This window comes from Mus caroli, unplaced genomic scaffold, assembly GCF_978045245.1.
Source record: "Mus caroli unplaced genomic scaffold, Mus_caroli_1 scaffold_9, whole genome shotgun sequence".
Taxonomy (NCBI): domain Eukaryota; kingdom Metazoa; phylum Chordata; class Mammalia; order Rodentia; family Muridae; genus Mus; species Mus caroli.
Window position 1 is genome coordinate 99,470,651 of NW_028227264.1, and position 25,329 is coordinate 99,495,979.

Sequence of the window (25,329 nt, forward strand, 5' to 3'; positions counted from 1 at the left end):
GAGCCTCTCAAGGACTGCTTTAAATTTTGATTCAGTTACTGCTTAGTTCTACAGCATTGGAAAGCCAATCAACTTCATTGACAGTGGAAACACCTAGTTAAAAGAAAGGGTGGATGTGGGAGTCTAAACCACAAAAGATATGCTATCAAAATAAAAGCCCTCGTATCCTAGTAAAGTCTATACACACAACTATCACTTTGGTTGATCATATGATTGACGCCATGAAATAACAACCTTTGAGTTCTTGAAAAGTTATAATTGCTTTAATGTTTTTAGATCACTGAGGTTGGGAAGTTTTCTTTCTGCATATGCATTCAAGGAAAGGGGTAAGACAGAAGAAAGCAAGAACAGCAAGGAATAAATTAACCAGCTAATGAGCTAAGCATATAAATGAATAGAGAGTAATGAATTAATAGATTCAGAAAGAAAGAAAGAAAGAAAGAAAGAAAGAAAGAAAGAAAGAAAGAAAGAAAGAAAGGGAAAGAGAAAGAAAGAGAGAGGAAGGAAGAAAGGAAGGAAGGAAGGAAGGAAGGAAGGAAGGAAGGAAGGAAGGAAGGAAAAGATGGAAGGAAGAAAAGAAGGGAGGAGGAAGTCAGGGAGGGATGAGGAGAGAAGGGGCAAGAAAAAATGGAGGAAGGGAGAGAGAGGAAAGGCAGAACAGAGCATAGAAGGAAAGAAAGGGAAGAGAAGGAAGAGAGGAGAAGGGAGTGGAAAAGACAAATGATTAAAGGGAAGAAAAGAAAGATAAAACAAAAGACAATACCACAATTTTCCTTTCTGTTATATTGAGAATTTCTTCATGAAGATTTCAACTGATGCCCAGGGAATATAATCTGACTTAGGTACATTTTATATCAAATGTTTTTCCAAAACTGGTGGCTACACCAGAAAGGCTTTGCACATATTAGCCTATGTGGACCTCAGATACTATGTAACAATTTGCCCTACTGAACTAAGACATGCATACCTGGGGGACAGTTCACTTGGGGTGATCTGGAATGTGTTTTTAGCAACTTAAATTTCTATCCACATGTCTAAGTTTAATTCTTTTAAGGGTTCTAATAAAGACAATAGTTAAGGAGTGTAGATAATAACACTTGTCCTAGTTTTCAGCATTCTCGTGAGAATCAAATGAGATAATAGGACAAAAAAGCCTTAAAACCTTAATTGCTATTGAGTGGAAATTTCTATTAATAATGAGAGTCAATAATGACAACAACCGTAGTGGAGAAAGTCAAGTCTCCTTGGCAGCAGGGACAAGAGATGTATACTTATGACCCAAGGACACAGAGACTCCGTCTCACTCTTGAAATGTAGGACATCTGGAGAACACATGCAACAACTTTAAAGAAGACTTTAAGGTGCTAAATCAAAAGCCCCATGGCCACTAATTTGAAAGAATCAAAGCACTGGGGATTTGGAGTACACAGAATGTAAAATCCCAAAGCAGGCTGTTTTCAAACAGCAGCCAGGTATTAATAGCCAGCAGCTGGGCCTACCAAAGTCCATGAGAGAGGATGTTATACAAGATGCAGACGACCACACATCTGTAGGGTACCAGGGCACTTGCTTTGCTAACTGAAACACCTATCCGCTAATTTCTCCCATGGACCATGCTTTCAATAGGAGTTATTAGAAAGTTACAGGCGTATGTTCTCCCAATATATTTTCCCATCCCACTTCTAAGAAGCAGGCAGTCTTTGTAATTATGGTCCCTGTGATCTGTGCAGAGCCAACAGAGAAGCAACCAGCTGTCATTGTCTCTTTGTAGCCTTTTGTTTAAAATAAAATACCTGAAACGAATTATGTTAAGGAGGAAAAAGGAAGTGGAAAGAGTATCAAAGAATCTATGGGATACTAGGGTTGGTTTGCAAAGATCAGAGTGGAGAAGATTCCCCAAAAAAACACACAGAAAGTAGGTATCAAGCTCTTCAACTTCATATAGCAACAGGAGACGTCAAAGGGAATGCAGTACATACAGAAAGACAGATAGACAAACGTGAAACCTTTGGCTTCTGGCTCCTCCAAAGACCAGGATTTCCATGTCAAATAGCCACAAAGAGAATGGAGAACATAGAAATAAAGTCTCACTGGTAAGAGATAACAACACAATATAGCCAGAGGAATGCCCACACCCTTGGGCTAGATAAAGTCTAAAAACTGACAAGCTCAGACTGGAGGCTGTCAAAAGGTGATGGAGCTCTGATTTCTTATCGTTCTATTAGGCTTGGAAGTTTGAGCTTGGGTATTTTAAGGGAAAATGGCCCCTGCTTTAATTTCTGTACAAAAGAAAGACTGTAAGTAGAATGTTGAATATCTTTGTACTGCATCTGACTTTGAGAGCCATAACTGCTTGAATCCTTTACTCAGTGTTTTCCCTGCTCAAAATATCATGCACACACACACACACACACACACACACACACACACACAATTTTCCTTATTTACTATTATTATTTTTTTATAGCATATGTAAGCAATTCTAGTGTAGAGGTGGCTATCTGAACATCACCCTCTCCTCTCACCTACTCACAGACAGCCTCCATTTTTTTTTTTACCTTTTCAAAGAAACATGGGGTTACACTGATAAGAATGTTTGAAACCACAGTGGGATGAGTCAGAGGTTCTCAATCTGTGGGTGCAAACCCTCTGGGGGGGGGTCACATTTCAGTAGCCTGCATGGCAGATATTATATTAGATTCATAACAGTAGCAGAATTACAGCCAGGACATAACAAGAAATAATTTCGTGGTTGGGGGGTTACTGTAATATGAGGAGCTTTATTAAAGGATCTTAGTGGGGTTGAGAACCACTGAGATAAATATTTATGCAAATTTTACCAGTTTTCCTGAATGAAGTTATACATATTCTGCTCTGTCTTCCTGGCTTCCTAACACTAAATTAAGAGGGACGTGATTGTTTTTCCAAAGGACCTGGTGCCTAACCTCGTCATGTCACTCTGTGCAATGGACTCTTTCTTAGTCTCTGTCTTGTCACATGGTGTTGTTCATATGGAGGAAATGGCTGGAGCTTTACCAAATACTTTCTTAACATAATAAAATCTTATACTATGTGTGGATATGACACTGTGAGTGTCATTTCTTGTTTGAAGAGGAACAATCTGACCCTTCTAAAAGGACATTGATTCATGGAGCTAGAAAGAACCAAATACTGACTGAATTCAGTTCCTAAATATATACCCAATGAAAGTGAGTGTACAAAACAGAAGATGAAAGAGGAAGAGGAAGAGAAATGTACTGTAGTCTTCCCTTAAGTTTAACTTTGATTTTATTTAGAATTTAAAAGAAAGTAAAAATTTGAATTAAAAATGCTTAAGAAAACTATCTGTAACATTCTAGCTGTCATATGCTAATCAAATATAACTCATTTAATAATTTTGAAACCAGAATGGTAAAGTATGGACAAAATTTAATACAAAGCATATAAGGTTTGTCAAATACATTTTAAAAGTTAAAATTATTTTTGTGCATCCGAATAGTCATTTAACACATAGCTTTATTGAAATTTTTAGTTCTTATATATCATGGATTTCTGAAAGGCAGTGCTTCTCAGGCTGTTGGATGACACTTTCACAGGGCTCCCTTAAGACCACTAGAAAACACACACATTTACATCATAATTCATAACAGTAGCAAAATTGTGGTTATGAAGAAGCAATAAAAATAATTTTATGGTTGGGGGTCACCACAACATGAGGAAGTGGATTAAAGGGTCACAGCATTAGGAAGGTTGAGAACCACTGCTGTAAGGTATTCTAATTGGCATTCTCATTATATGTAGATACTTTTTCTTTCTTTCCAACCCTTGTGACTTGTAAAAGAAAGCTTTAGGCTTTCCAGCAACTGATTTTCTTGCAACACTTGCTGCTATTGGTAAAAATGTTCATTTTCACATTATATAATTTTTCTAGAAATATGATTCCAGATGAAACCAGACTTACAAAATCACAACCTACAAGAGAATTATAAACATAGTCTAGAAGAATGTATTCATTCGTTTATAATATGCAATTCTATGAATCAAATATAGACATGGTAATTTTAGCTGCCTTTTGCAGTTGCTTCACCAACAAATGGTTTGTTTAAAAATACAGTTGTAATTTTAAAAGTACACGTGCTACCATAATGTTTTAACACCCCAGTCCTTGTGAAGCAGGAGACCAAAAAAAGCAAATCTTTTTATTCCCCTTAGGTTTAAAAAAATGTCCTGTTTCTGTCTTTTTATTTGTGAACCTTAAACTTCTGCATAGGCCAAAGGATTTTAATCTTTCTGACAATCACAGTGACAGGTTTTTTGGTTGGTTTGTTTTGTTGTTTGTCTGGTTAGTTGGTTTGGTTGGTTTTTTGAGACAGGCTTTCTCTGTGTAGCTCTGGCTGTCCTGGAACTCTCTCTGTAGACCAGGCTACCCTTGAACTCAAGGAGATCTGCTTCTACATCCTCTGTGCTGCAACCTCTTTGTGCCACCACCACCTGGCTTCAAAGCCACATTTTAGGTGATGTGTTAGCAGAACCATAACTGATATAAAGTAGAGGGAAGGAGAGGGCTCTGCTTGGGTGTTGGGCATTGGGCTATGCACAGACAGCCTGATTTCCAGTTGAGGCTAGATGTGGAATCCCAGGACCGGTGGTGATAATTCACCTACCTGGGATAGAAGGAGTTCTCTCATGTCTCCTGGAACTCTGGATCCTGTGAAAGTTACTGCCCCCTCTGCCCCCACAAGAGAACGATGGTTAGTAGTCACATAATAGCAATATCCCAAGCTTCTGACCTTCAGGCTAGACTCCTGCACAGTTACCTAGCAACAGAAAAGATAGCAGCATACTTTAAGAGAGGCTGTTTGGCCCCACCTCACTCTCTCTTGCTCTCTTGCTCTTACTCCCCTTACTCTCCTCTCTCCTCTTACTTTCTTCCTCTCTCTCCCCCTCTTACTCTCTAGCCTTTCTTCTCTCTCTCTCCTTTTCCCCTTCTCTACTCTTGGAAATGGGCAGTCTCTCTTTCCACCTTCTCTCTTCCCCCCTGCCTTTCTATAATAAATCTCTAAAATCATAGACTCTCTGTTCATCAAGGCCCGCTGCCCAGACTCTCACCTGCATGGGAACCTCTCTCCCTAAGCCCTCTCCATCAATACAAGCTCCATCTTGTATTGGTTTATCCATCCAATTCATTAAGCATTTAATGAACATCTCCAGGCCTTTAAAGGGTAAGTTGCCATCAAAACAAAGGTAAGGCATAAATTACTGTTCTTTTTTGTTGTTGTTGTTCTTTTTTTTATTGGGTATTTATTTCATTTACATTTCCAATGCTATCCCAAAGGTCCCCCACATGGTCCCCGACCCACTCCCCCACCCACCCACTCCCACCTCTTGGCCCTAGCGTTCCCCTGTACTGAGGCATATAAAGTTTGCACGACCAATGGGCCTCTCTTTCCACTGATGGCCGACTAGGCCATTTTCTGATTCATATGCCGCTAGAGACATGAGCTCCAAGGGGGTACTGGTTAGTTCATATTGTTGTTCCACCTATAGGATTGCAGATTCCTTTAGCTCCTTGGGTACTTTCTCTAGCCCCTCCATTGGGGGCCCTGTGATCCATCCAATAGCTGATTGTGAGCATCCACTTCTGTGTTTGCTAGGCCCCGGCATAGTCTCACAAGAGACAGCTCTATCTGGGTCCTTTCAGCAAAATCTTGCTAGTGTATGCAATGGTGCCAGCGTTTGGAAGCTGATTATGGGATGGATCCCCGGATATGGCAGTCTCTAGATGGTCCATCCTTTCGTTACTGTTCTAAGAGCTGATCTGCAACACCCTGTAGCCCTAGCCACCCCCTGTCGGGGGCTGCCCCTTGTCCACCTCCAGTCGAGTGGGGTCAGTGGCTTAGATGCCCACCCAGAGTCGAGTGAAAAGCCTCTGACAGCCTTCCCATGTCTGCCTGCTCAGAGCATGAGGAACTCTGGCCGGACGTGGGCTATCCTCCCTTCCCCTCACCCCCTCTAGTTCCCAACTTGGGGGTCAGGATTTGAGGACTGCAGCTCTGGTGTCATGATCTTCCTTAACTTCTGATGGAAAAAAAAAAACTTGGAGCCCAACTGCTTTTGCACAGTTCCATTGCCCATCACTATCTCCAGAAGCATGCTTCGGTTGCATCTGTCACTCAGATTGTATCATTTTCTTGTCACTGAGGCACACTGTACTGGCCGATTTTGTGTGTCAACTTGACACAAGCTGGAGTTGGCACAGAGAAAGGAGCCTTCCTTGAGGAAATGCCTCCATGAGATCCAGCTGTAAGGCATTTTTGCAATTCGAGATCAAGGAGGGAGGGCTCAGCCCATTGTGGGTGGTGCCATCCCTGGGCTGGTAGTCCTGGGTTCTATAAGAAAGCAAGCTGAGCAAGTCAGAGGAAGCAAGCCACTAAGCAGCACACCTGCATGGCTTCTGCATCCACTCCTGCCTCCAGGTTCCTACCCTGTGTGAGTTCCTGTCATGATTTCCTTTGGTGATGGACAGCAATGTGGAAGTGTAAACGGAATAAACCCTTTCCTTCCCAACTTGCTTCTTGGTTATGGTGTTTTTAGAGGAATAGAAACCCCGATTAAAACAGGCATCACGTACACTCTTAGAGATCCTGGAACTCTGGGGACACCAGTGATGGAGAAACTGTCCAGAAAACCTGTGACCTAGCTTTCTTTGTGACCTTTTCTCTCCCACCTTGTTGTCATGAGCCCAGATTCAGGCTCTACTTCTTTCTAGATGCTTCTGGCTAACCATTAGGTAAAATACAGTTCGTGCAAAACCAACCATCCTGTCACATGCCCTTCTATATATCCCACCTGAATGTTTTTGGAGTCAGTGTCTCTGCTGTGTATCAGTTCCCTGCCCACCAAAACCAAAGCCGTAATTAATCTTCACATCTTTCCTCTCTCTGCTAGAATCTGTCTTATTGGTAACTTACCAAGTTTTTCTCCCCTATACCTTCTTACCTCCACTGCAAATATCAACCTCCTAATGAAGGTGAGTATTTGTTCTCCTATCTTGTGAGGCAAAGCATACGCTTTATCTCCTCCTCATTCCCAAAAGGTCTCCCCAGCTGCCTTCCTTGAAGTCTGCCATCTTCTCCACAGATTAGTCCTGACTCCTCTCAGTTTGAAGCACATCTCCCTCCTTTGAATGTGATCTGCATCTTGCTACTTCCTGTGTGACTTTCCCCTTTGGGTCATCAGTCTTCACAGATTCTGTTTCCTCTGTCAGCAGATCAGCTTTTAGAACAGTAATTTATGCCTTACCGTTGTTTTGATGGCACCTTACCCTTTAAAGGCCTGGGGATGTTCATTAAATGCTTAATGAATTGGATGGATAAACCAATACAAGATGGAACTTACTATCTATATAGCGACTGCTTCAACCTTTACTACTGGACACAGATTATATGTTAATCACTCTTTCCCTGCTCCATTTCCAAATAAGAAAACCTATCAGTTTGTCCCATGCTTATGTCACCTTGTATAATCCTTTGAACAAGTGACCTACATCCACAGCCTTCCTCCTAACTTCTGATGTTTGCATGAACAACCAAGATCTTCAATGTTTCTCCTTACCATTTAGCTAGCCCCTCCCCCACAGAGAAATAATGCAGTGCTACGGTACTGAATAAATTCTCAGTCCTAGGAATTACACAAGAAGCAAGTAAGAACCAATGCATGATCGATCGATACTGCGCAGTTCTCCTGTACGACAAAAAGGTCCCTTGGACTGGTTTGTATGTTCAGTCTTGACCTCCAATAGAGCTTTATTTTTGTAGTACCTCCCCCCCACTGTAATGTTCTCCTTTCAATAACTAGGAAACTGGAGTTAGAGAGACAAATAAGTAGCAGAGCTGGACTCAAACACAAAATGTGTGAGAGCTCCCATGCTTACCGCAACTGCCTTCTGCTTCCCAGAGATTTGAACACATTGAAATAGGCATTCTTAGGTTAATACTGGAGTGCAATAAAATCCTTCAGAGTTGGGCAAACTGGAGTTCAAAGTCTGCATCTGCTACTCTGTGGCTCTGAGACCTGATGCAAGGCATGTGCCTGCAATCTCATCTTCCTTATTGCTAGTACCAGGAAGAGTCTGTGAGGATTGAAGGTGTTATGATGTAGTCCACCAAAAGTCTCTGATAAAAGACGACAAGTAGTGCATGTTTAACATACAAAGCAGAGGCTATAAATGTGCAGATGTTTCAGGAGAAATGAAAAGCCAATTGTATTTTCTTCACCCTTGTCTTTCAAGCAAAGTCCCCAGCCATTCAACTAAAAGAGAACAGGCAGTGTAATAACAAACAGCCTGCATGGAATCTGGGTCTACATCTTGGGTCTGCAAATTATGAGCTGTGTGAATTTGGGTACTTTTCTAACCCTTGAAGCCATCATTTCTTCAGCTAAAAAGTCACCACCACCACCACCACCACCACCACCACCACCACTACCACCACCACCATCACCACTATCACCACCACCACCACCACCACCACCACCATTACCACTATCACCACCACCACCACCACCACCACCATCACCACTATCACCACTACCACCACCACCATCACCACTATCACCACCACCACCACCACCACCACCACCACCACCACCATCATCTTCAAAAACTCTGTGTGTTGAATCCACAAACGGAACCCAGTGTGCAGCAAGATAAATCATTAATACCTTAGCTCAAGTTGCTAAAATAGCTTCTTGGTGGGTTTGGTGCATATAAAAACTTTCTTTTACCATCTAGTATGTTGCAAGCATCATTTTAGAAAGCAAACTTCTAGATAATTTCCAATTCCTTAGTTTCTCGGTATAATTACTATGATTGTCACTTTGCATCCTTTAGGTGGCGTCTATCAGCATAAAGGAAAGCAGCCAGCAAGTGGGACATCAGTTCTACTGCTCCACAGACTTGAATCATTTCCCCATCTTAACTAGGCTTGGAAGCAGATCTTCTCTGCACCCCCCCCCAACCCCCGCCATGTCCACCAGTAAGAGCTCAGCCCATCTGCAACCTTGCCAGTCTTGTACAGTCCAGAGAAGTCAACCCAGTCACTCAACCCAGAAAATTCCATCATATCGAAGTAAGAGATAGGAGATGATAAGTGAGGGTTTTCAGCTACTGAGTTCTTTATATTATGAAGAAATAGAAAAGGAATATATTTAGAAAACTAAATGGGAATTTTGTTTCCCTGGAGTCTAGTTATTGTTATTTTAACCTTCTTTTCAGAACTCTTCAGATTTTTATTCCATGTAGTCTTCCTGCTTGTATCTTACCCAATACAAGTTACTTCCAACTCTCAGTCAGTCTCACAAAGGCAGTTATGACTGTGTCTTTCATTTTCCAACTTCCGTTCCTTTTCTTTTTATTCACCTTACATCCCAACCACCTAGGTCCAGCCCCTGCATGCCCATTGGTTGGTGATTCAGTCTCTGTGAGCCCCCATAGGCTCAGGTTAGTTGACATTGTAGGTCTTCTTGTGGTGTCTTTGACCCCTCAAGCCCCATCAATTCTATCCCCAACTTCTACTTCTCTTCTAAGGAGTTGTCCTCCATCACCTGGGCATGCCTCCTCTACAGTCCAATTCTCCTCTGCCTTCCATTAAGCATCTCTCATTGTTTTCTCCCTATATAGAGAAGATAACAGCATCCGTGACTGCTTACCTTAACAATTTCATTCCTGGTTCCTTAATAACCACCTTTCTGACTCTGCTTGGTGAAAGGGTTTGAGGAAGAACATACTGAAAAGCATATAACCGTAGCTGCAAAAATAGCATCAACAGCCAGTTTTTGTTAAACTCTGCTAAATATGTTTTACTACATTTCATACATCCTATTAGACAGCTTTTCAAAATCCCATTTTTTTTCAGAGTCACAGAAGTCCTCACGGCTAAAACAGTGTTATGGCGAATATGAACTTTGTGCAAAGCATGACTACAGGCAATTCTGGAAAGGACTGGACATTCATATTATACGTGTCCTTTTAGAGAGTTCTCAGGGAAGAGGCTCTGTTTGAGGTATCTACAGGACACATCTGGGGAATTTATGTGGGTATGATGAATTCTAGAATTTTTTTTTTGTAGCTTTCTGCTGTGTTGGGAAGTATTTCAAATCCTATTTTTAATTTTGGGTTAGGAGGCTGGTAGTAAGTAATAGAAAATTTCGCCAGGATGATGGTGGTTCCAAAATTTAGGAAGGCAATAAATCAATTGAATTTGGAATGTAAAGAAAGGGATATAGTTGCCTGAAGGGCAGATGTAATCTCTTCTGTGGGGAAAGTCTCATAAAGCAATTACCTCTAGGTGGTTGTCTGGCTAGAAAGGTCAGGCTCCGTAACATTCGTTAATGATTATCTGAGTGTAGAATTGTTTTGGAATGTGTCTAAAGCTAATTTTCAAAGCCCAAGTAAAACATGAGACTGAGAAGACAGTTATTTGAACACAGAAGGGAAAGTAAAGAAGTTACAAGGAATCTACTCTACCAGGTTTTTCCCTCTCTCTCTCTAATAATACTGATTTTACTTTTTGATTGTGTCGAATAATTTCAGGGAATCCACTTTTTACATGTATGTAGGACATACATACTAAAGATGACACTTATTTTATTTTCCATGCAATGGTCTATAAAAATAACTACAAACATAATAGAGTTAGAAATAAAATATGCATCCATAGTATTATGGTGATTTTAGTTAGTATTTTATTGGAATCCTGTTTTTAATTATATTTTTTACTATATTGTGGAGAGATGTTGAAAAAATTCTTTAGGAATGTGAATATGATTAACTTATTTCATAATAAAATTTACATCTGGTTTTTCTGTGGTTATTGAGAGGAAATAACTTTTTAATGTGTTATTTCTCTAGGGATACATTTTGCAAACAATTTTAAAGATACACAAATAAATATTAATGTGAGACTTACTTATGGAGACTTATAGGCATTTCACAATGAAATGGCATAGCGTAGTCCCTATTTTAATTTCACTAACACTACCCAAATCCTTTTAATAATCAAAACACAACTTCTAGAGTAGGAGGGACTGCCATTCACTTTTGATCCAATTCCAAAGTTCCTTTCAGAGTAATAAAAATCATTTTCTGAGGAAGCAGAAGATGACCTTGTTTCATTATTTAATCAGCTCAGCCCCTTTGATTTTTTTCCAAACTCATGGGGTTTGCTTAAAGGACATTTGACTTTCATAAACATTTTTTTGAAGAGTGATGATGTCACCATAGAGGTTGGCAAGCAGGATTCTGTGTTGGTAAGGAGATAGAGAGGGAGAGGACGAGAGACAGAGAGAGACAGAGAGAGAGAGAGAGAGAGAGAGAGAGAGACAGAGACAGAGACAGAGACAGAGACAGAGACAGAGACAGAGACACAGAGACAGAGACACAGAGACACAGAGAGGGCTTCAAAAATCTACCTAAATTTATTTCTATATCCCAGTCTTAGGGAAAGACAATTTGGAAATTACTCAAAAAGAAACAAAAATATTTCCATGAAACAGCATCTTGTCGGATAAAAATAATATGTACACTCAAGATAAATCACAGCCAATTACAAAAAGGATAAAACCTAACTGCTATTAAGGTATCTTTTTATCTTGATTTTGCATTATGTTTCCTCTGGTAACAGCATGTAGATAAGCAATACAAGCTAAATAGCTTAACATTATGCTGAATCTGGCTGTTAAAATTGTGTGTTTGAAAGGCCTTAGAATAGGCATGTGTTTTTTTTCCCATCCTCTCTCAAGCTGTGGTCTCACAGCACCCAGATCCTAGTCTACATTTCAAGAGTATCAGAGTAATAGGTAAACAAAAAGAAAACATGTCATAATGTGCAAAAAAAGGAAAAAGATGACAGTGTACACTGAATCTGCATTCTGCAATGCTATAATGAAATTATTGGAGGTAACCCTTTTTACATGTAAGACCCCCAAGTTCTATTTCTTGTGTTTTTGAAACACTTAAACTAAGTTGCCTCCAAACCTACTTCTCTCCTCACATACTGACAGAACCTTGCTCATTTTTCTCATCTATACTGCAGTTAACTTGCCTTCACTTCTAGGATCACCTTGTTTGCTGATCCTTTCAGTCTGACCATGATACTTCCTTACTGTCCGCTAAGGCTTGGACTGTCTCACACGCTCAATCTGGTGCCATGGCCTTGACATTAATTTGCATGCTTTACCTCGCCCCTTTTTGGGAGAGAACCTTTGCACAGTGCATGCTATCTTCTTTACAGAACAAGGCCTTACATTCACCGCTGCTCTTTATCTAAATGTTTAATAGCCAGGGTACTCCGTAGGCTTAAACTCGGGGGCTGTCATTTTAATGAGCTTTGCTGCCTAGGCTAACAATTTAATGTTAGTATAAAATATTGAAAGAGTTGAAAAATAAAGAAGTTGCCAATTTTCCATGATCAGGTTGGCCTGGAGCTCATATGTATCCCAGCCTTAGGCTTCTGAATCTTAGAAATACAGACCGTGCAAATTGCTTATTCATTCTCTCTTCGTGTGTGTGTGTGTGTGTGTGTGTGTGTTTACACACTGTTGATTAAACCCCTCAGCCTTGTATATGCTAGGCAAGAACTCCTTAAATTTTATCAATCTCCTTTAAATAAAAAAAAAATCTTTAAAACAGTCTACTCCCTAATAGAGGATAAAGGGATTTTTTTTTAAAAAAAACGTTTTCTTTATAATCACAAAAGTTCATAACCACATTCATTCTTCGGAAAGTAGAAACCGTGAGTCAATCTGAGTCTGAAAAGATCTTTCTTTTTCAAAGTGTTTTAAGGTGGATCCTGAATTATGTCATGTGGGGAAGAATGTCTTCCTTCTAGATGGTGAACAGAAGGACTGTTGTCAGCAGAACTGACCAAATGAGCCTCGAAAAGGCTCAGCTATTTTGGAAATAAATGTCAGGACGTCAGCTCCCCATTTCTCTGGCCTGAGGCAGTCATTACTTGGCCACATCACACCAGTTAGTGCTGGCCCTATATGTTAACCCCATCCAATGAGTAAACAAAGAGGGACAGAGATCCTGTAAATCGACATTTATTTCTATAATGTCACACACATATAAAGACCTCACTTGGTTTTTTTCCCTAAATATTAACTTTTGCAGACTGACAATTTATTATTGATTTATATCTACACAAACAACAACAACAACAGCGCATATAAGTTACTCCATTCTCTGTCAGTAATACTGATCTTTTGACAACAATACCACATGTATGTGCTTGATCAACAAAATTATCTTCATTTCATCTCTTAGTCTGATTGCTTACTAAATACAGAAATGAGTTAATGCCTTGGAAGCCTAAGGCCCACAGACTTGTCTTAATCTTGTAAGCATTAACGCAAGGTTGGATGAGTTTTCAATTTTCTTTTTAATCAAACGTGTCATTCAAAAATCAGAAAAGGAGATTGTTGCAACTCACTTGTCCTTGTCCTTCATTCCTCCTCCAATGTGAAGACCAGGCATCTCAGAAATGCAGAAACACAAAGTCCATTAATCAAACACAGAGAAGAATCATCCCATGTGCTTGTACATGAGGGGACACACACACACACACTCACTCACATCAAAGGTGTTCTAATATCTTAAGACATAGTTTAATAGGTACTTTACTTTCACTTTTAAAAAAATCGTTAGCCATAATACTTTCCAAAAATTGAAAATAAGAGAAAAAATTCGTCTAAAGTAAACCACAAATGAATTCAGAACGATGTTCATAGTTAAGAATAATGCTTACTTTGAGTACAGGGTTCCCAGTAGAAGAATTGGAGAAGGGCCTGAAGGAGCTGAGGGGGTGTGCAACCCCACTAGGGGGCGAGCAACAGTATCAACTGGCCCCACCAACCAAAGAGTACACATGGAGGGGACCCAGGGCTTCAGCCGCATATGTGGCAGAGGATGGCCTTGTTGGACATCAGTGGCAGGAGAGGTCCTTGGGCCTGAGGGGGTTCGATGTCCCAGTGTAGGGGAATGCCAGGGTGGGAGGACAGGAGTGGGAGGGTAGGTGGGTGAGCACCTTCATAGAGGCAGGGGGAGGAAGGATGAGAGAGGGGCTTTCCAGAGGGGAGACCTGGAAAGGGGAAACATTTGAAATGTAAATAAAGAAAATACCCAATAAAATAAAATAAAATAAAATAAAATAAAATAAAATAAAGAATAATGCTTCCAAGCATTGTGAGAGTTAATCCTTCATCTCACTCTCACGAGTCCAAAAGTCATTTTCATGATTGTTTTCCACTTGTTCTTTCATAACAAAAACTGCTCACATACTCATAATGCTTATACTCCCCTGCACGTATCCTTTAAGATGCTCTTCAGAGTGAGTATGCTCAGCACTGCATGCTTTCTTTATCAGTGTCCTGTCAGTGAAACCTCCAGTGGCTCCCAGGAAGCCTGCTCTCCATTTTACTCAAGCTGTTGCCTCCAGCACCAGATCAGTGAATGGGATGAAGAAATTCCATATGAATGGGTGGCAGTATCCAATGATTCAATAGCATCTGAGTCACTTTGACACTTCTATTTTAAAGTAAAACAGCACTTTTAATAGTATTTGCCTACTACTGTTTGGGGAGTCATATCTGTCTCCTGGAGTTATTCCTAAGAATTATGCATTTAGCAAAATGCCTACCCCAGAGTAAATAATATTTCCCATTGTGGCATGTGAGGAATACCACATGATCTAGTAGAATAAAATCAGCCCACAGTTAAGTGCTTGCTCAATGACCTATCTTGGTGATTCCGGGAAAGTTATCTTAAATATGTTGAGACTTCATTAAACATCTATTAAATTAAAAAATGCATGAGAATTTAGCTGGCCATAGTTGTAGCTATAAATCTTGTGTGTCTTGTGTGTGTGTGTGTGTGTGTGTGTGTGTTGTATATATAAATGTAAGGTATCCAGGATGCAGAAGGAAGTCCCAACACACTTATTTACTTCAATTAGAAACAATTTTACCTTTGTTATCTACCTCCTAGAACAGACATTCTCAACCTGTAGGTCATGATTCCTTAGGGGGTCAAATGACTCACAAGGGTCGCCTGAGACGATCAGAAAACACAGATATTTACATTTTGATTCATAACAGCAGCAAATTTACAGTTATGAAGTAACAATGGAAAATAATTATATGGATGGCAGTCACTGTAATATGAGGGACTGTATTAAAGGGTCACAGCATTAAGAAAGTTGAGAGCCATTTTCCCTTCATAACTTATAACCTGAGGTCATCATCTTAAATTTTAAAATCTACAAAATTAATGCTATCACCTGTGCTAAAACAATAAATTGACTACTAGCCTTTGTGACATTACATTATTATTATATAGACAAAATCCATCTCCATGGGGAAAAAAGGAAGATATAAATAATCTATCAACAATGAAAAACCAGCCGGGCGTGGTGGCGCACGCCTTTAATCCCAGCACTCGGGAGGCAGAGGCAGGTGGATTTCTGAGTTCGAGGCCAGCCTGGTCTACAAAGTGAGTTCCAGGACAGCCAGGGCTATACAGAGAAACTCTGTCTCGAAAAAAAAAACAAAAAAACAAAAAAACAATGAAAAACCATTAATTGTGATAAACATAATTTAGCAAAGTGACAGAATCTATGTGTTAATTTATGAGAATGTCTACAGTTTGTCACTCCAACCAAATGACCAAGATCCTGAAATTAGCTACAAGCAGAGGAACCACGTACCTGCCCTTCTGTATGATAGAGCAGCACCAAGACTTTGAACCATGTGGGTAAAAATATGATTTATTCAACAACAAATCTGGTGACACATCCAATTGTTCTACCTTTAATTAGGAAAGACTTATAATTCACAGATATGAACTAAAGTTAATCGAGGTCCCAGAATTATAAACAAGGCTTATATAATATAGAAGGACCTTATAGAGAGTGATTTGCTAAACTTACGTTTTGGATAATTCTTTGTTATTCATCGATGATAAGGACAAGTAAATAAATAAGATGCACACAAGCATATGTATTGCCAACTTCTTTCCCCACAAATCTAATAAAAGTAATACCAAATATTCTCTGCTAGCGTGTAAAACTTCACACTTAATAGATAATATCATTAAAAAACAAGGATCTTCCCTTGATCCAATTTACAGGGAGGAAGAGATAAAATCCTGTTCACATATTGGTTAGAATGAGGCTGAGCCGGGAAGACAAAAAGTAAGGCCAAATCACCTTCCAGGTCCCTGCTACCGTTCCATGACATCATTGTATCAAAGCCCTGTGAAACAGCTGGGGGAGAACTGCACCCATCACCGACCTCTGCCTTGATTTGGTAAGAATTTAGTAATTTAGGTAATGTGCTGTATTGCCTTCCCCTTTTTGTTCTGAAATAAATTGCGATGTCAAGAAGGCCTATGCTTTAGTGATCAAGTCGGTAGAAAAGGAAATGAAGCATTCTATGAATGGGGTAATTTTCTTCTCTAATGAAGTGGGAAAATAAGCACTTGCTAGAGTGATATTTAGCATCTCCATAGAGCCACTTGCATACTGGGATGAAGGATGAAGAAGCGACACCCAGTCCACTTGTGGCTGCATCATACTCCAAGAGCAAAATTGGTTCCATGATTAGCATTTGTCCTGAAACACCTGGATGGGAAAGAAAGGAAAATTGGCAGTTTAAGGGAATATGTCTGGCTTAACTTCTGTCCAACTCGGCATGCTTTCTGCAATTGGGTGCTCAATTTGTTTCCCTTACGCCCTTTCAGCTTTCTAAAGAGACACTATTCTTTCTTAAGTATGTTTGGTCTCCTCAATTTGTTATGCCTCATAGATTATCTCGGCCCTTCCCCAGCTGCACCAATTTGCATATCCAGCATGAGTTTTTTAACCAAACGCAGAGGAGAATTTGACATGTAGTGTCAGAAGACAAAAATGACAGGAAATTTAAAGAGCTTAGTTCTTATATGTGCTGATAGAACCTGGCCATTCTGAGTCAGAACACAGAGTGTTCTGTGAGCTGACAGGGAAACATCAAGGAAAGCAGTGTGAGGCTTAGTGGTAGAGCATTTCCCTAGCATGCACAACATACCTCCCACCTCACAAAAACAGCATCGGTCCAAATGAATAGACTCCTAAATTTAATGGTAGAAACTACATTCATTCTTTCTTTCAATGTTATGGTTTGACTGTGAAAAGCCTCCCGCAGGCTCATGGTTTTTAGCAGTTGGCCTTAAACCAGTGATACTATTTTGGTAGGCTGTGTGACTTTTAGGACACAGTGCCTACCCAATGAACATAGGTAACTTGGGTCAAAACCTAAGGGTTAAAGTCTGCTTCTATTTTTGGTTCCATCTATGCTTTATAATCAGATGAAGTCTGGTCAAACCATGCAGCAAGCTTCCCCTTGCCATTTGGCCACAATGGCGTTCTAGCCCCACCAATAGTTTTCTGGTTTTGTTAGTTTTGTTTTGTTTTAATGTATAGTCCATATCTTAATCAAGGAAGGATGTATTTTGTCTCATGGTTTTAGGGAATATAATCCCACTTAACATTTTTATGGATCTATATACATACATATTTGCATGATTATATATGCATATGTACATATACCACATGATTATATGTGCACATATACATGTAGCCACAACCCAAGACTATATTTGTTCAGCAGACTTGATATCTTGAATAGCTGCTTGAGCCACGAATCTGGGAAGTTCTGTGTTCTCATGAGGTTTGCCTGGTCTCAATATACACAGTTCCTGAATCTGGCCAAGGAAGAGTAAGAGGCCCCAGCCCACTTCTATCCAATTTTCTTAAAGATGCCCCTTTCCAATTCAAATCCAAATGACATTTTATGTAGTTGCTTCCTCATCTGAGGGCTTTTCTCCTACAACTGCAAAAGGAGCTGTGGCATTTCTTTGTGGAATTCCAAGGAATGATGTTAATTATTTGCCAGTCTAAGAAGTAGTTTACTAAGATAATCTGTTTAATGATTGACTGAACTCTGATTTTTTTTTCTTTTAATTAGCCACTCTGCTATAGACCCAAGTCGTTACCACCCATTGTTTCTGTTTAATCTTGTTTTTATCTTAACTGCTCATGGGAACACGTCTTGAAAGGGGAAAATAAACAAATAAAAGTTTATCCTGTTAAAGTTGTTAGCTTCCTGCAAGCCAATATTTGCAGTGCCTGTTCCTTGAAGTCTATGATCTCTTTTGGAAGTTTTGCCTGGGCCACAAGCTCTGCTAACTCTCAGGCCTTCTCACTCCACAGCTCTGCTGTGCTAATGCTGCCTTTGAAGGAGGTGCGGGTGAGTCGAGGAGAAAAGATACAAATAAATAAATCTCAAAAACATAATTGTGCATAAAGAACCATGAACCATCACTTATGAGTAACAGCTAAGTGAAGATACATATGCTAGGCTAAATTATGATGAGATCATGAAAAAGAATGTGAGTGGCTGAGTTTTGAGATGATAAAATGATATTAAATTAAGATAAATGTATTGTTTTTAACCAAAATAGCTACTTGTGTATGACGGTTCTTAAAGAAAGTTCAACTAAAGCCTATTTCATGCAGCAAAATTTCAATTATGTTCTGAGTAAAAATCCAATTTAGAAACCCCTTAGTGGTCGGGAGCACGTGCCTTCTGAATGTTTCATTCAGTTGGATGGAATTGTAGCAGTGTAATGGAAACTCCTTACATCATTGCATTCTTGACCGAAAGAAATTCCGGTGCATCTGTGTGAAATTAACGAAAAATAGAGAAACCCTTCAACCTAACATTTCAAGACTTTTTCTAAATATGGAGTCCACAGAGAAGGAAGGATTAAAATATAAGTTTTATAAAAATGAGGTCTGAGAATGCAGCTCAGTAGTGTGTTGGGGAAGCCTTGGGTCTATTCCCCAACAAGGAGAATAAATAATTGGAGAAGGAATGAATAAATACACAAATAATTGAGAACCATGTCTAAAAACAATTCTCTAATTTTTCTGTTTAAAAGATTCTTTATCTTTCTATAGTAACATTCACATTCAATATTCAGAAACAGAAATCTTAGTTATGCATAACTAAGTTACACATATATTATAGAAAGGAAGACTCCCCATTGTAGGGAGGTCTAATTCTGGCAGAAATATATCTTACTCTTTTCGTTTCCATTTGCACAGAGATTGTTTTTCCAGCCCATCTCTTTCAGTCTATACAAATAAAATGTCCTTACAAATGAAGTGGGTGTCATATAAACAACATGTATGTAGACATTATGTTCTTAACCTGTTCATCTCTACATATTTAGATTAGTCAATTTAAACCATTTATATCCAGCATAATATAAATTACATTATTTGTAAAGACAGATGTACAACTTATATGTTGTTCATTCTCTTTACTTGAAATTCTATTGTTTCTTCCCCTAAATTCTTAATATTAAGAGAGATATGAGGGTGCTGGGAGAGAATTTTATATATTTCTATATATTTCTTAAATCGGTCTCCATCTAACTATCAGCAAATGAATAATCAAAAACATTGACTTCATTGCTACATCTAATATGTAATACAAAATAAAATAGGAAATTTTCACTCTGTGAGCATGTAAGCTCATGAAATTACAGTAATTTCTCTGATCAGACTAATCAAATCCCATAAAGTAATCCCCATCCTGATATCTATGCTTTTATAGCTTGTGATTTTCTTTGCTTTACTTTATAGCTATTGCTGGTAGCTCATGAGTACCCAGAAAGCTTGAGCTACTCTTTGGTTTTAAATGGAAGTCTTTGACTGACTTCAAATATGAATAATCTAGAACACTGTGGAAAAAAATTAGCATTAATTCAATCCGTCACATAAAAGACTTACAGGATTTCTTTTCTGACGAATGGCTATGCTGCCTTTGACTCATGGTCGAGTGTCTTCTATCTCAGTTTTCTTTCCAGGTGTCAGCACTTTTTAACCCATTTAGACCTCAAAGTTTTTCATCAGAACTCAATTCCATATTCTTGATTATCCTACAAACAGTTCTGTGCTTATTTTGTAATATCTGAAAGCCTGGGTTTTTTTCCACTGAAGAAGCGTTATTAGTATCATCATATGCATGATATTAGGGAGGAGCAAGAGTAGGATATAGAAGAAGAACCTAAACAGTAAGGAAGAGTGAATACTGATAGAATCCTCAAGGTGCTAAAGGGATAACCATTTAACATTATGCTATTTTTTAAAGTGCTAATTATGCAGGAAGAGAATCAAAGGTAACATTTAAAAAATTCAGCAAAGAACAAAATGACAACCATGTACAGAACCCCTGTACATTTTATGTAAGAGTGGCAATAATCCTGGTGTGGACAGACATCGGGTATTGAATACTTTGATAAAGAAAACAACTTTAAGACAGATAGGGCACTAAGTAGCAATGCTTCCTTCAACTACAAAAACCTGAAATTTTCAGCATCTCCCAGTATTTGATCAGGTAAGTACGCGAGTGGAGATCTTAGTTTAGAGAGCCAACTTTGCTGAGGAGCCAGGGAAACATTGGGTAGAGAGAATTTCAAAAGATATACACAAAAAATCTATTCTTTCTTCAAAACGAGAGAAAAGATAAACATTTCCTACTTTTATATCTTTGTCTCACGCCTCTGTCTGTACTCATACTGTGTCTAACGTAGATCTCAAGGGCGCTCCACACATTTATTTGGGGCAAAGGGCAGCCAGTCTACTTTCTAATACTCCTTGGGGGGAGGGGGAACGTTCTCCTTTACGAATGCTCATTTCCAATGACTGAGTGTTCTTTAGCTACCCAAATGGTCATCAGTACGGGGAATTGCTTTATGGAATTTGATTATTTGGTTATGGTTCTAATCATGCTGGTTAATCTGAGATGTCCCAGGCCTTTGGGGCATAGGCGACTGACAGAAAATGCTTTAGAAAGGATGACCCAATCCCTGCTTGACCTAGAGTGGTGAGGAAAGTGGAGACAGAAAGTCCACTTTTTAGTGTAATATAAAATATGGAAAGATGGCTGAGCCCCACATAATTCTGTCATTATAGGTAGGAAGGGCTGAACTCCTATAATTAATTACTACTGACAGAACACTGAGTATGTAGGTCCATTTGTTTCTCAATACCCTGGTCCGTGCAAATGCAGGCACTAAGATACATCAAGGATGCAAAGGAAAAAGGACAATCCATTGTACACATGTTATTCGTTGTGCCTGGATTTCTTCCTTCAACTCCCTTCACCCCACCCATTTCAATGTTTTCCAGCTGACAGTTTAAAGTCCCTAAGAGCTCAATTTTAGTTAACAGAGTTCCATAGTCCATAAATGTGGTCTCTGTTGCTCTGTCCCTCATAGACGTCTGTTTTGTATTTCTTACACATATTTTGTTCAACTTCCAATTATATTCTTATTTACATTTTTACTCATTCAAGTTTCTCTTTTCCAAGATGGAATCATTTTTCTCCTAGGGCAGAACCCCTATTTGTTTTGTTTACTGTTTTGTACTTACTGACTTACAAAGAAATGTCTTACTTTAAATGGTTGAAAAATTATGAGGAACATATTAATAAGCACATAGCTCATAAGGAAAACTAACACAGAAATGACAATTACTGTGCTAATTCAATTTTCAGTGCTATGATAAGCTACCTGACAGAACTTTCCATCAAAGATTCATGGTAGTTCATATTTTCTGCAGCTTTAGTCTATAGTTACTTGGAGCTCCGCTTCTGTCCCTAGGAAGAGACAAAACGTCATGGCAGCTGGAATACATCAGAAGCTACACTAGACAGTAAGAAAAGAGCAGGCCCATGAAGAGTTATGATCTTTGTAATTACCCTCGCACCTACCCCTTATCCTATGACTGCTAATCTAGGCTCCACCTCCTAAATGTTTCTATAACCTCCTAAAATAGTGCTGGGGTCTAAGCCCTCAACAGGTGAACCTGTTGAAGACATTTCATTTTGAAACGATAACAATCACATATACTCTAAAATATTCTTTTTGAGCTGCTTACTATAGGATACTTTTACACAATATCCTAGCACAAAGAAGGAGGATGTTTTATATTATCGGATTTCACCACAAAAATTAGGATAGTCGTAGATAAGCTGAGGTGCTTTTTGCTTCTTTATGTTTGCATACAGAAGAATAGTTTGCAAGACACTACTGGGCATTGTAATGAATGCAATGAATCATACATTATATGTGTTCCATAATTTTAGGTTTTAAAAGAATATCCAAGTCTCCATTCTCTTCTGTTCTTTTGAGATAAGAATGTAAGAAACTAGTGCATCTCTGTTTACAAGAAGAATCTGAGGCTTAAAGGATATAATAAATTCCTTCATAATCTTTTCCCTAATAAATATAGTCATCGTCCTGGAAGTCATCGCCTTTGGAAAGATACAATGCAGTGCTTGACCCAACACTGTATAACCAACTCATATAAAGACCGAACCCATGACCTTGGCCTAATGAATACCACATTTCTAGTAAATAAGTAATTTGAGACAAGTGGATATTAGTCATAAAAGTCTAAAATGTAGCCAACTAATTCTTTTATAATTTCTATAATAAGTGCAGTATTTCTGTGTCAAGAATATTTTGTCTGAATTGGTATTTTTTTCAGAACTTGGTTGTATTTTTTTTGTTTCTATTATCAGATTGTTGTTGCTTTTAATTAATTGTCTTCTTGACACTAGCTCATTATGTGTGTGACCCTTGTGTATCTTTTGAAGCTCACTCTATCATACTGTGACCTCGTCCATAGACACAGGAAGCAGGAATGCTTTTCTTTACACTTGTTTGGCTCTGATGGAGGTTCAAGAAACATCCAATTGTAGGTAATTATAAGCTACTGAATTTTAAAAATAAGATTTGGGACAAAGATTTAAAAGTATGATATTTTTAACCACAGTGTAAGGAATAGATGTAAAATTGGTCGTGCTTAAAAATTTGATATTTTCATAAGCCCATTCCGTTGGATGCTTGGGAAAAAATCATCCATTTTTTGTTTTCTTTCTAATATGAACAATTTGGAAACAGAGTCATTAACGATCAATACAATCAATCTTTAAGCTAAGAAAAGATAAAATATTAGAAACAGTCAACTTTTTTTGTTTATATGTAAGAGAATGTTAACTTCAGTTAATTTGTGGAAGCTTCCTTAGATTGAACATGTAAACAAAAAGAATGATACATACAGAGAATGGCACCTTTCATGAATAAATACATAAGGGAAGATCTATGTCATTTTTCTTCCAATGTAGGAGGAAGAATAAAGGCATAGACAGCACGGAAAGTTTTTGATTGAGAGCTTAGACATTGTATTCCAATTGATTGCCAATGTAAAATGAAGTGTACTTAGTGTCATCACAACCCAGGAATCAGAAAAAATGAAACCTTTGTTATTGTCACCATGATTCAGCTCTTAGTGACATGAGCAGTGAGGCTTTCCAGCCAAGGATGAGTCTCTGTTCATACCCATGCTGTGTCTCATGCAGTTCTCAAGGACGTTCCAGATGTTTGGAAGGCAAATGAAGCAAAGGGCAGCTAGCCCCTGCTCCAATACTTGGAGGGGATGCATTTTCTCCTTTCTGGATGCTCATTTCTTTTTATTTCAAAGGACTAAGTGTTCTTTAGCTACCAAAATGGTCATTTTTCATGCATGGATGACAAAAGAAAAAGCACTAAGCATTCAAGTCACCGAGGCCTTTTAACTTCAAGACCAAGAATAAAACAATCAAAGAATGAGAGAGGCCTTCCTCTAGTAAACGTTTTTAATTTGACTACCTCCCCGCAGCACCAATCCTATAATTAATCAAAATCCCAAAGAAAGAGGCCATTGGCAGGAAAACAGAAAGTGTTGAAATTGGAAATAGTCTAGATATATTGAGATACAGCAGCGTCATAACAGGGCATGCAAAACTGGGAAAATATTTAAGAAGCTTTGGCCACGGTAGCATCTTTGTTCTTTAGTGAATAATGAGGTAGATTATGCATAGCAAAAACTCATTAAAGGAAAACAGTCCTTGTACACGGTGGAAAGATGATTGTGAACATGTAAACAATCTGGCAGTCAATTGCTCAAGTCTTCAGGTACTGGGGAATCAAGGGATTAACAATAGCCCAAAACCATCAGAAGGTTAAAAGACATGTAAATCAGTCGTTTTTAGGATTATTTTTTTAATTGTTAACAGACGATAGCTAAACTGAAGATATGAATGTATGGGAGAATGATATAGCAGGCATCAGAATTCATTTAAAACTCCACTCTTAGAAATAAGTGTAAAAGGGAGGAGTGGGGGGAGTGGAAACTGTGGTCAGGATGTATTTTATGAGAAGAGAATCTGTTTTAAATTAAAACAAGAAATAAATTTAAAAATAGATAAAAGTGAAACATCAATATTTTAAATTACTTACTATAAGTTTGTAAGAAGCAAATAAAAGACATAAACAGAAAAATCGGGCAGAATAAAGAAAACAAAACAATGTATTTCAAGCATCATACTGTTTTACCAGTAAAAGACACACTTGTGTAGCAATAGAAAAATAATCAATATCTTGTAGTAAATATTTGTATATTTTATAAAATAATAATTATGTATTAGGTATGACTATTTTAAAAATAGAATTGCTTAGATATTAAAACTCAAATATTTTATAAGTCACAAACTGCTTAGCAAAAATAAAAAGTCACACATCAGACCCAAGGAATAAAATAAGCTATAATTGTGTTAAACTGGGGGTTATAACTGTTTCTAGCTTCACAATATAAATAGTTTAGTACCAAGGTGAATGAAAAATAGTATTTACAAATAAATGGCATCTTGAAGTATATTCATATTTATGAATATATTTTTAAACCAAGAAAATCAATGAAGATAAGATTCTATTTTAGGACCTTAGAAGAAGACAAAGTCCAAGAAAGCAAATGGAAGAAAATAACTTAAAATCACATGTTTAAATTTAGGGAAAAATAAAGATAATTTTTGAAAACCACAGTTGGTCTTAAGAACAAAACAGAAACAAAAGCACAGTAAAGTTGATCCATCTCTTCAAGACTTAATGGGTCCCACCAATAAATTTAACACTTAAAAGGGAACTTTGAGAACAGTTAGAAGCAAATATAAGATAAAAGAAATCTTACTCCCAGATATTAGAAAGATGAGTCATATGAGTGTGTTCTAGTGTTGACACAAATTTCAAAGTCCAGTGTTGTTTTAGTATAGAGTGACTATCCAATTCTCTCAAATATAAGAAACCATGCATTCTCACAGAAGTTGCATAGGAAGACACTAGAGCTC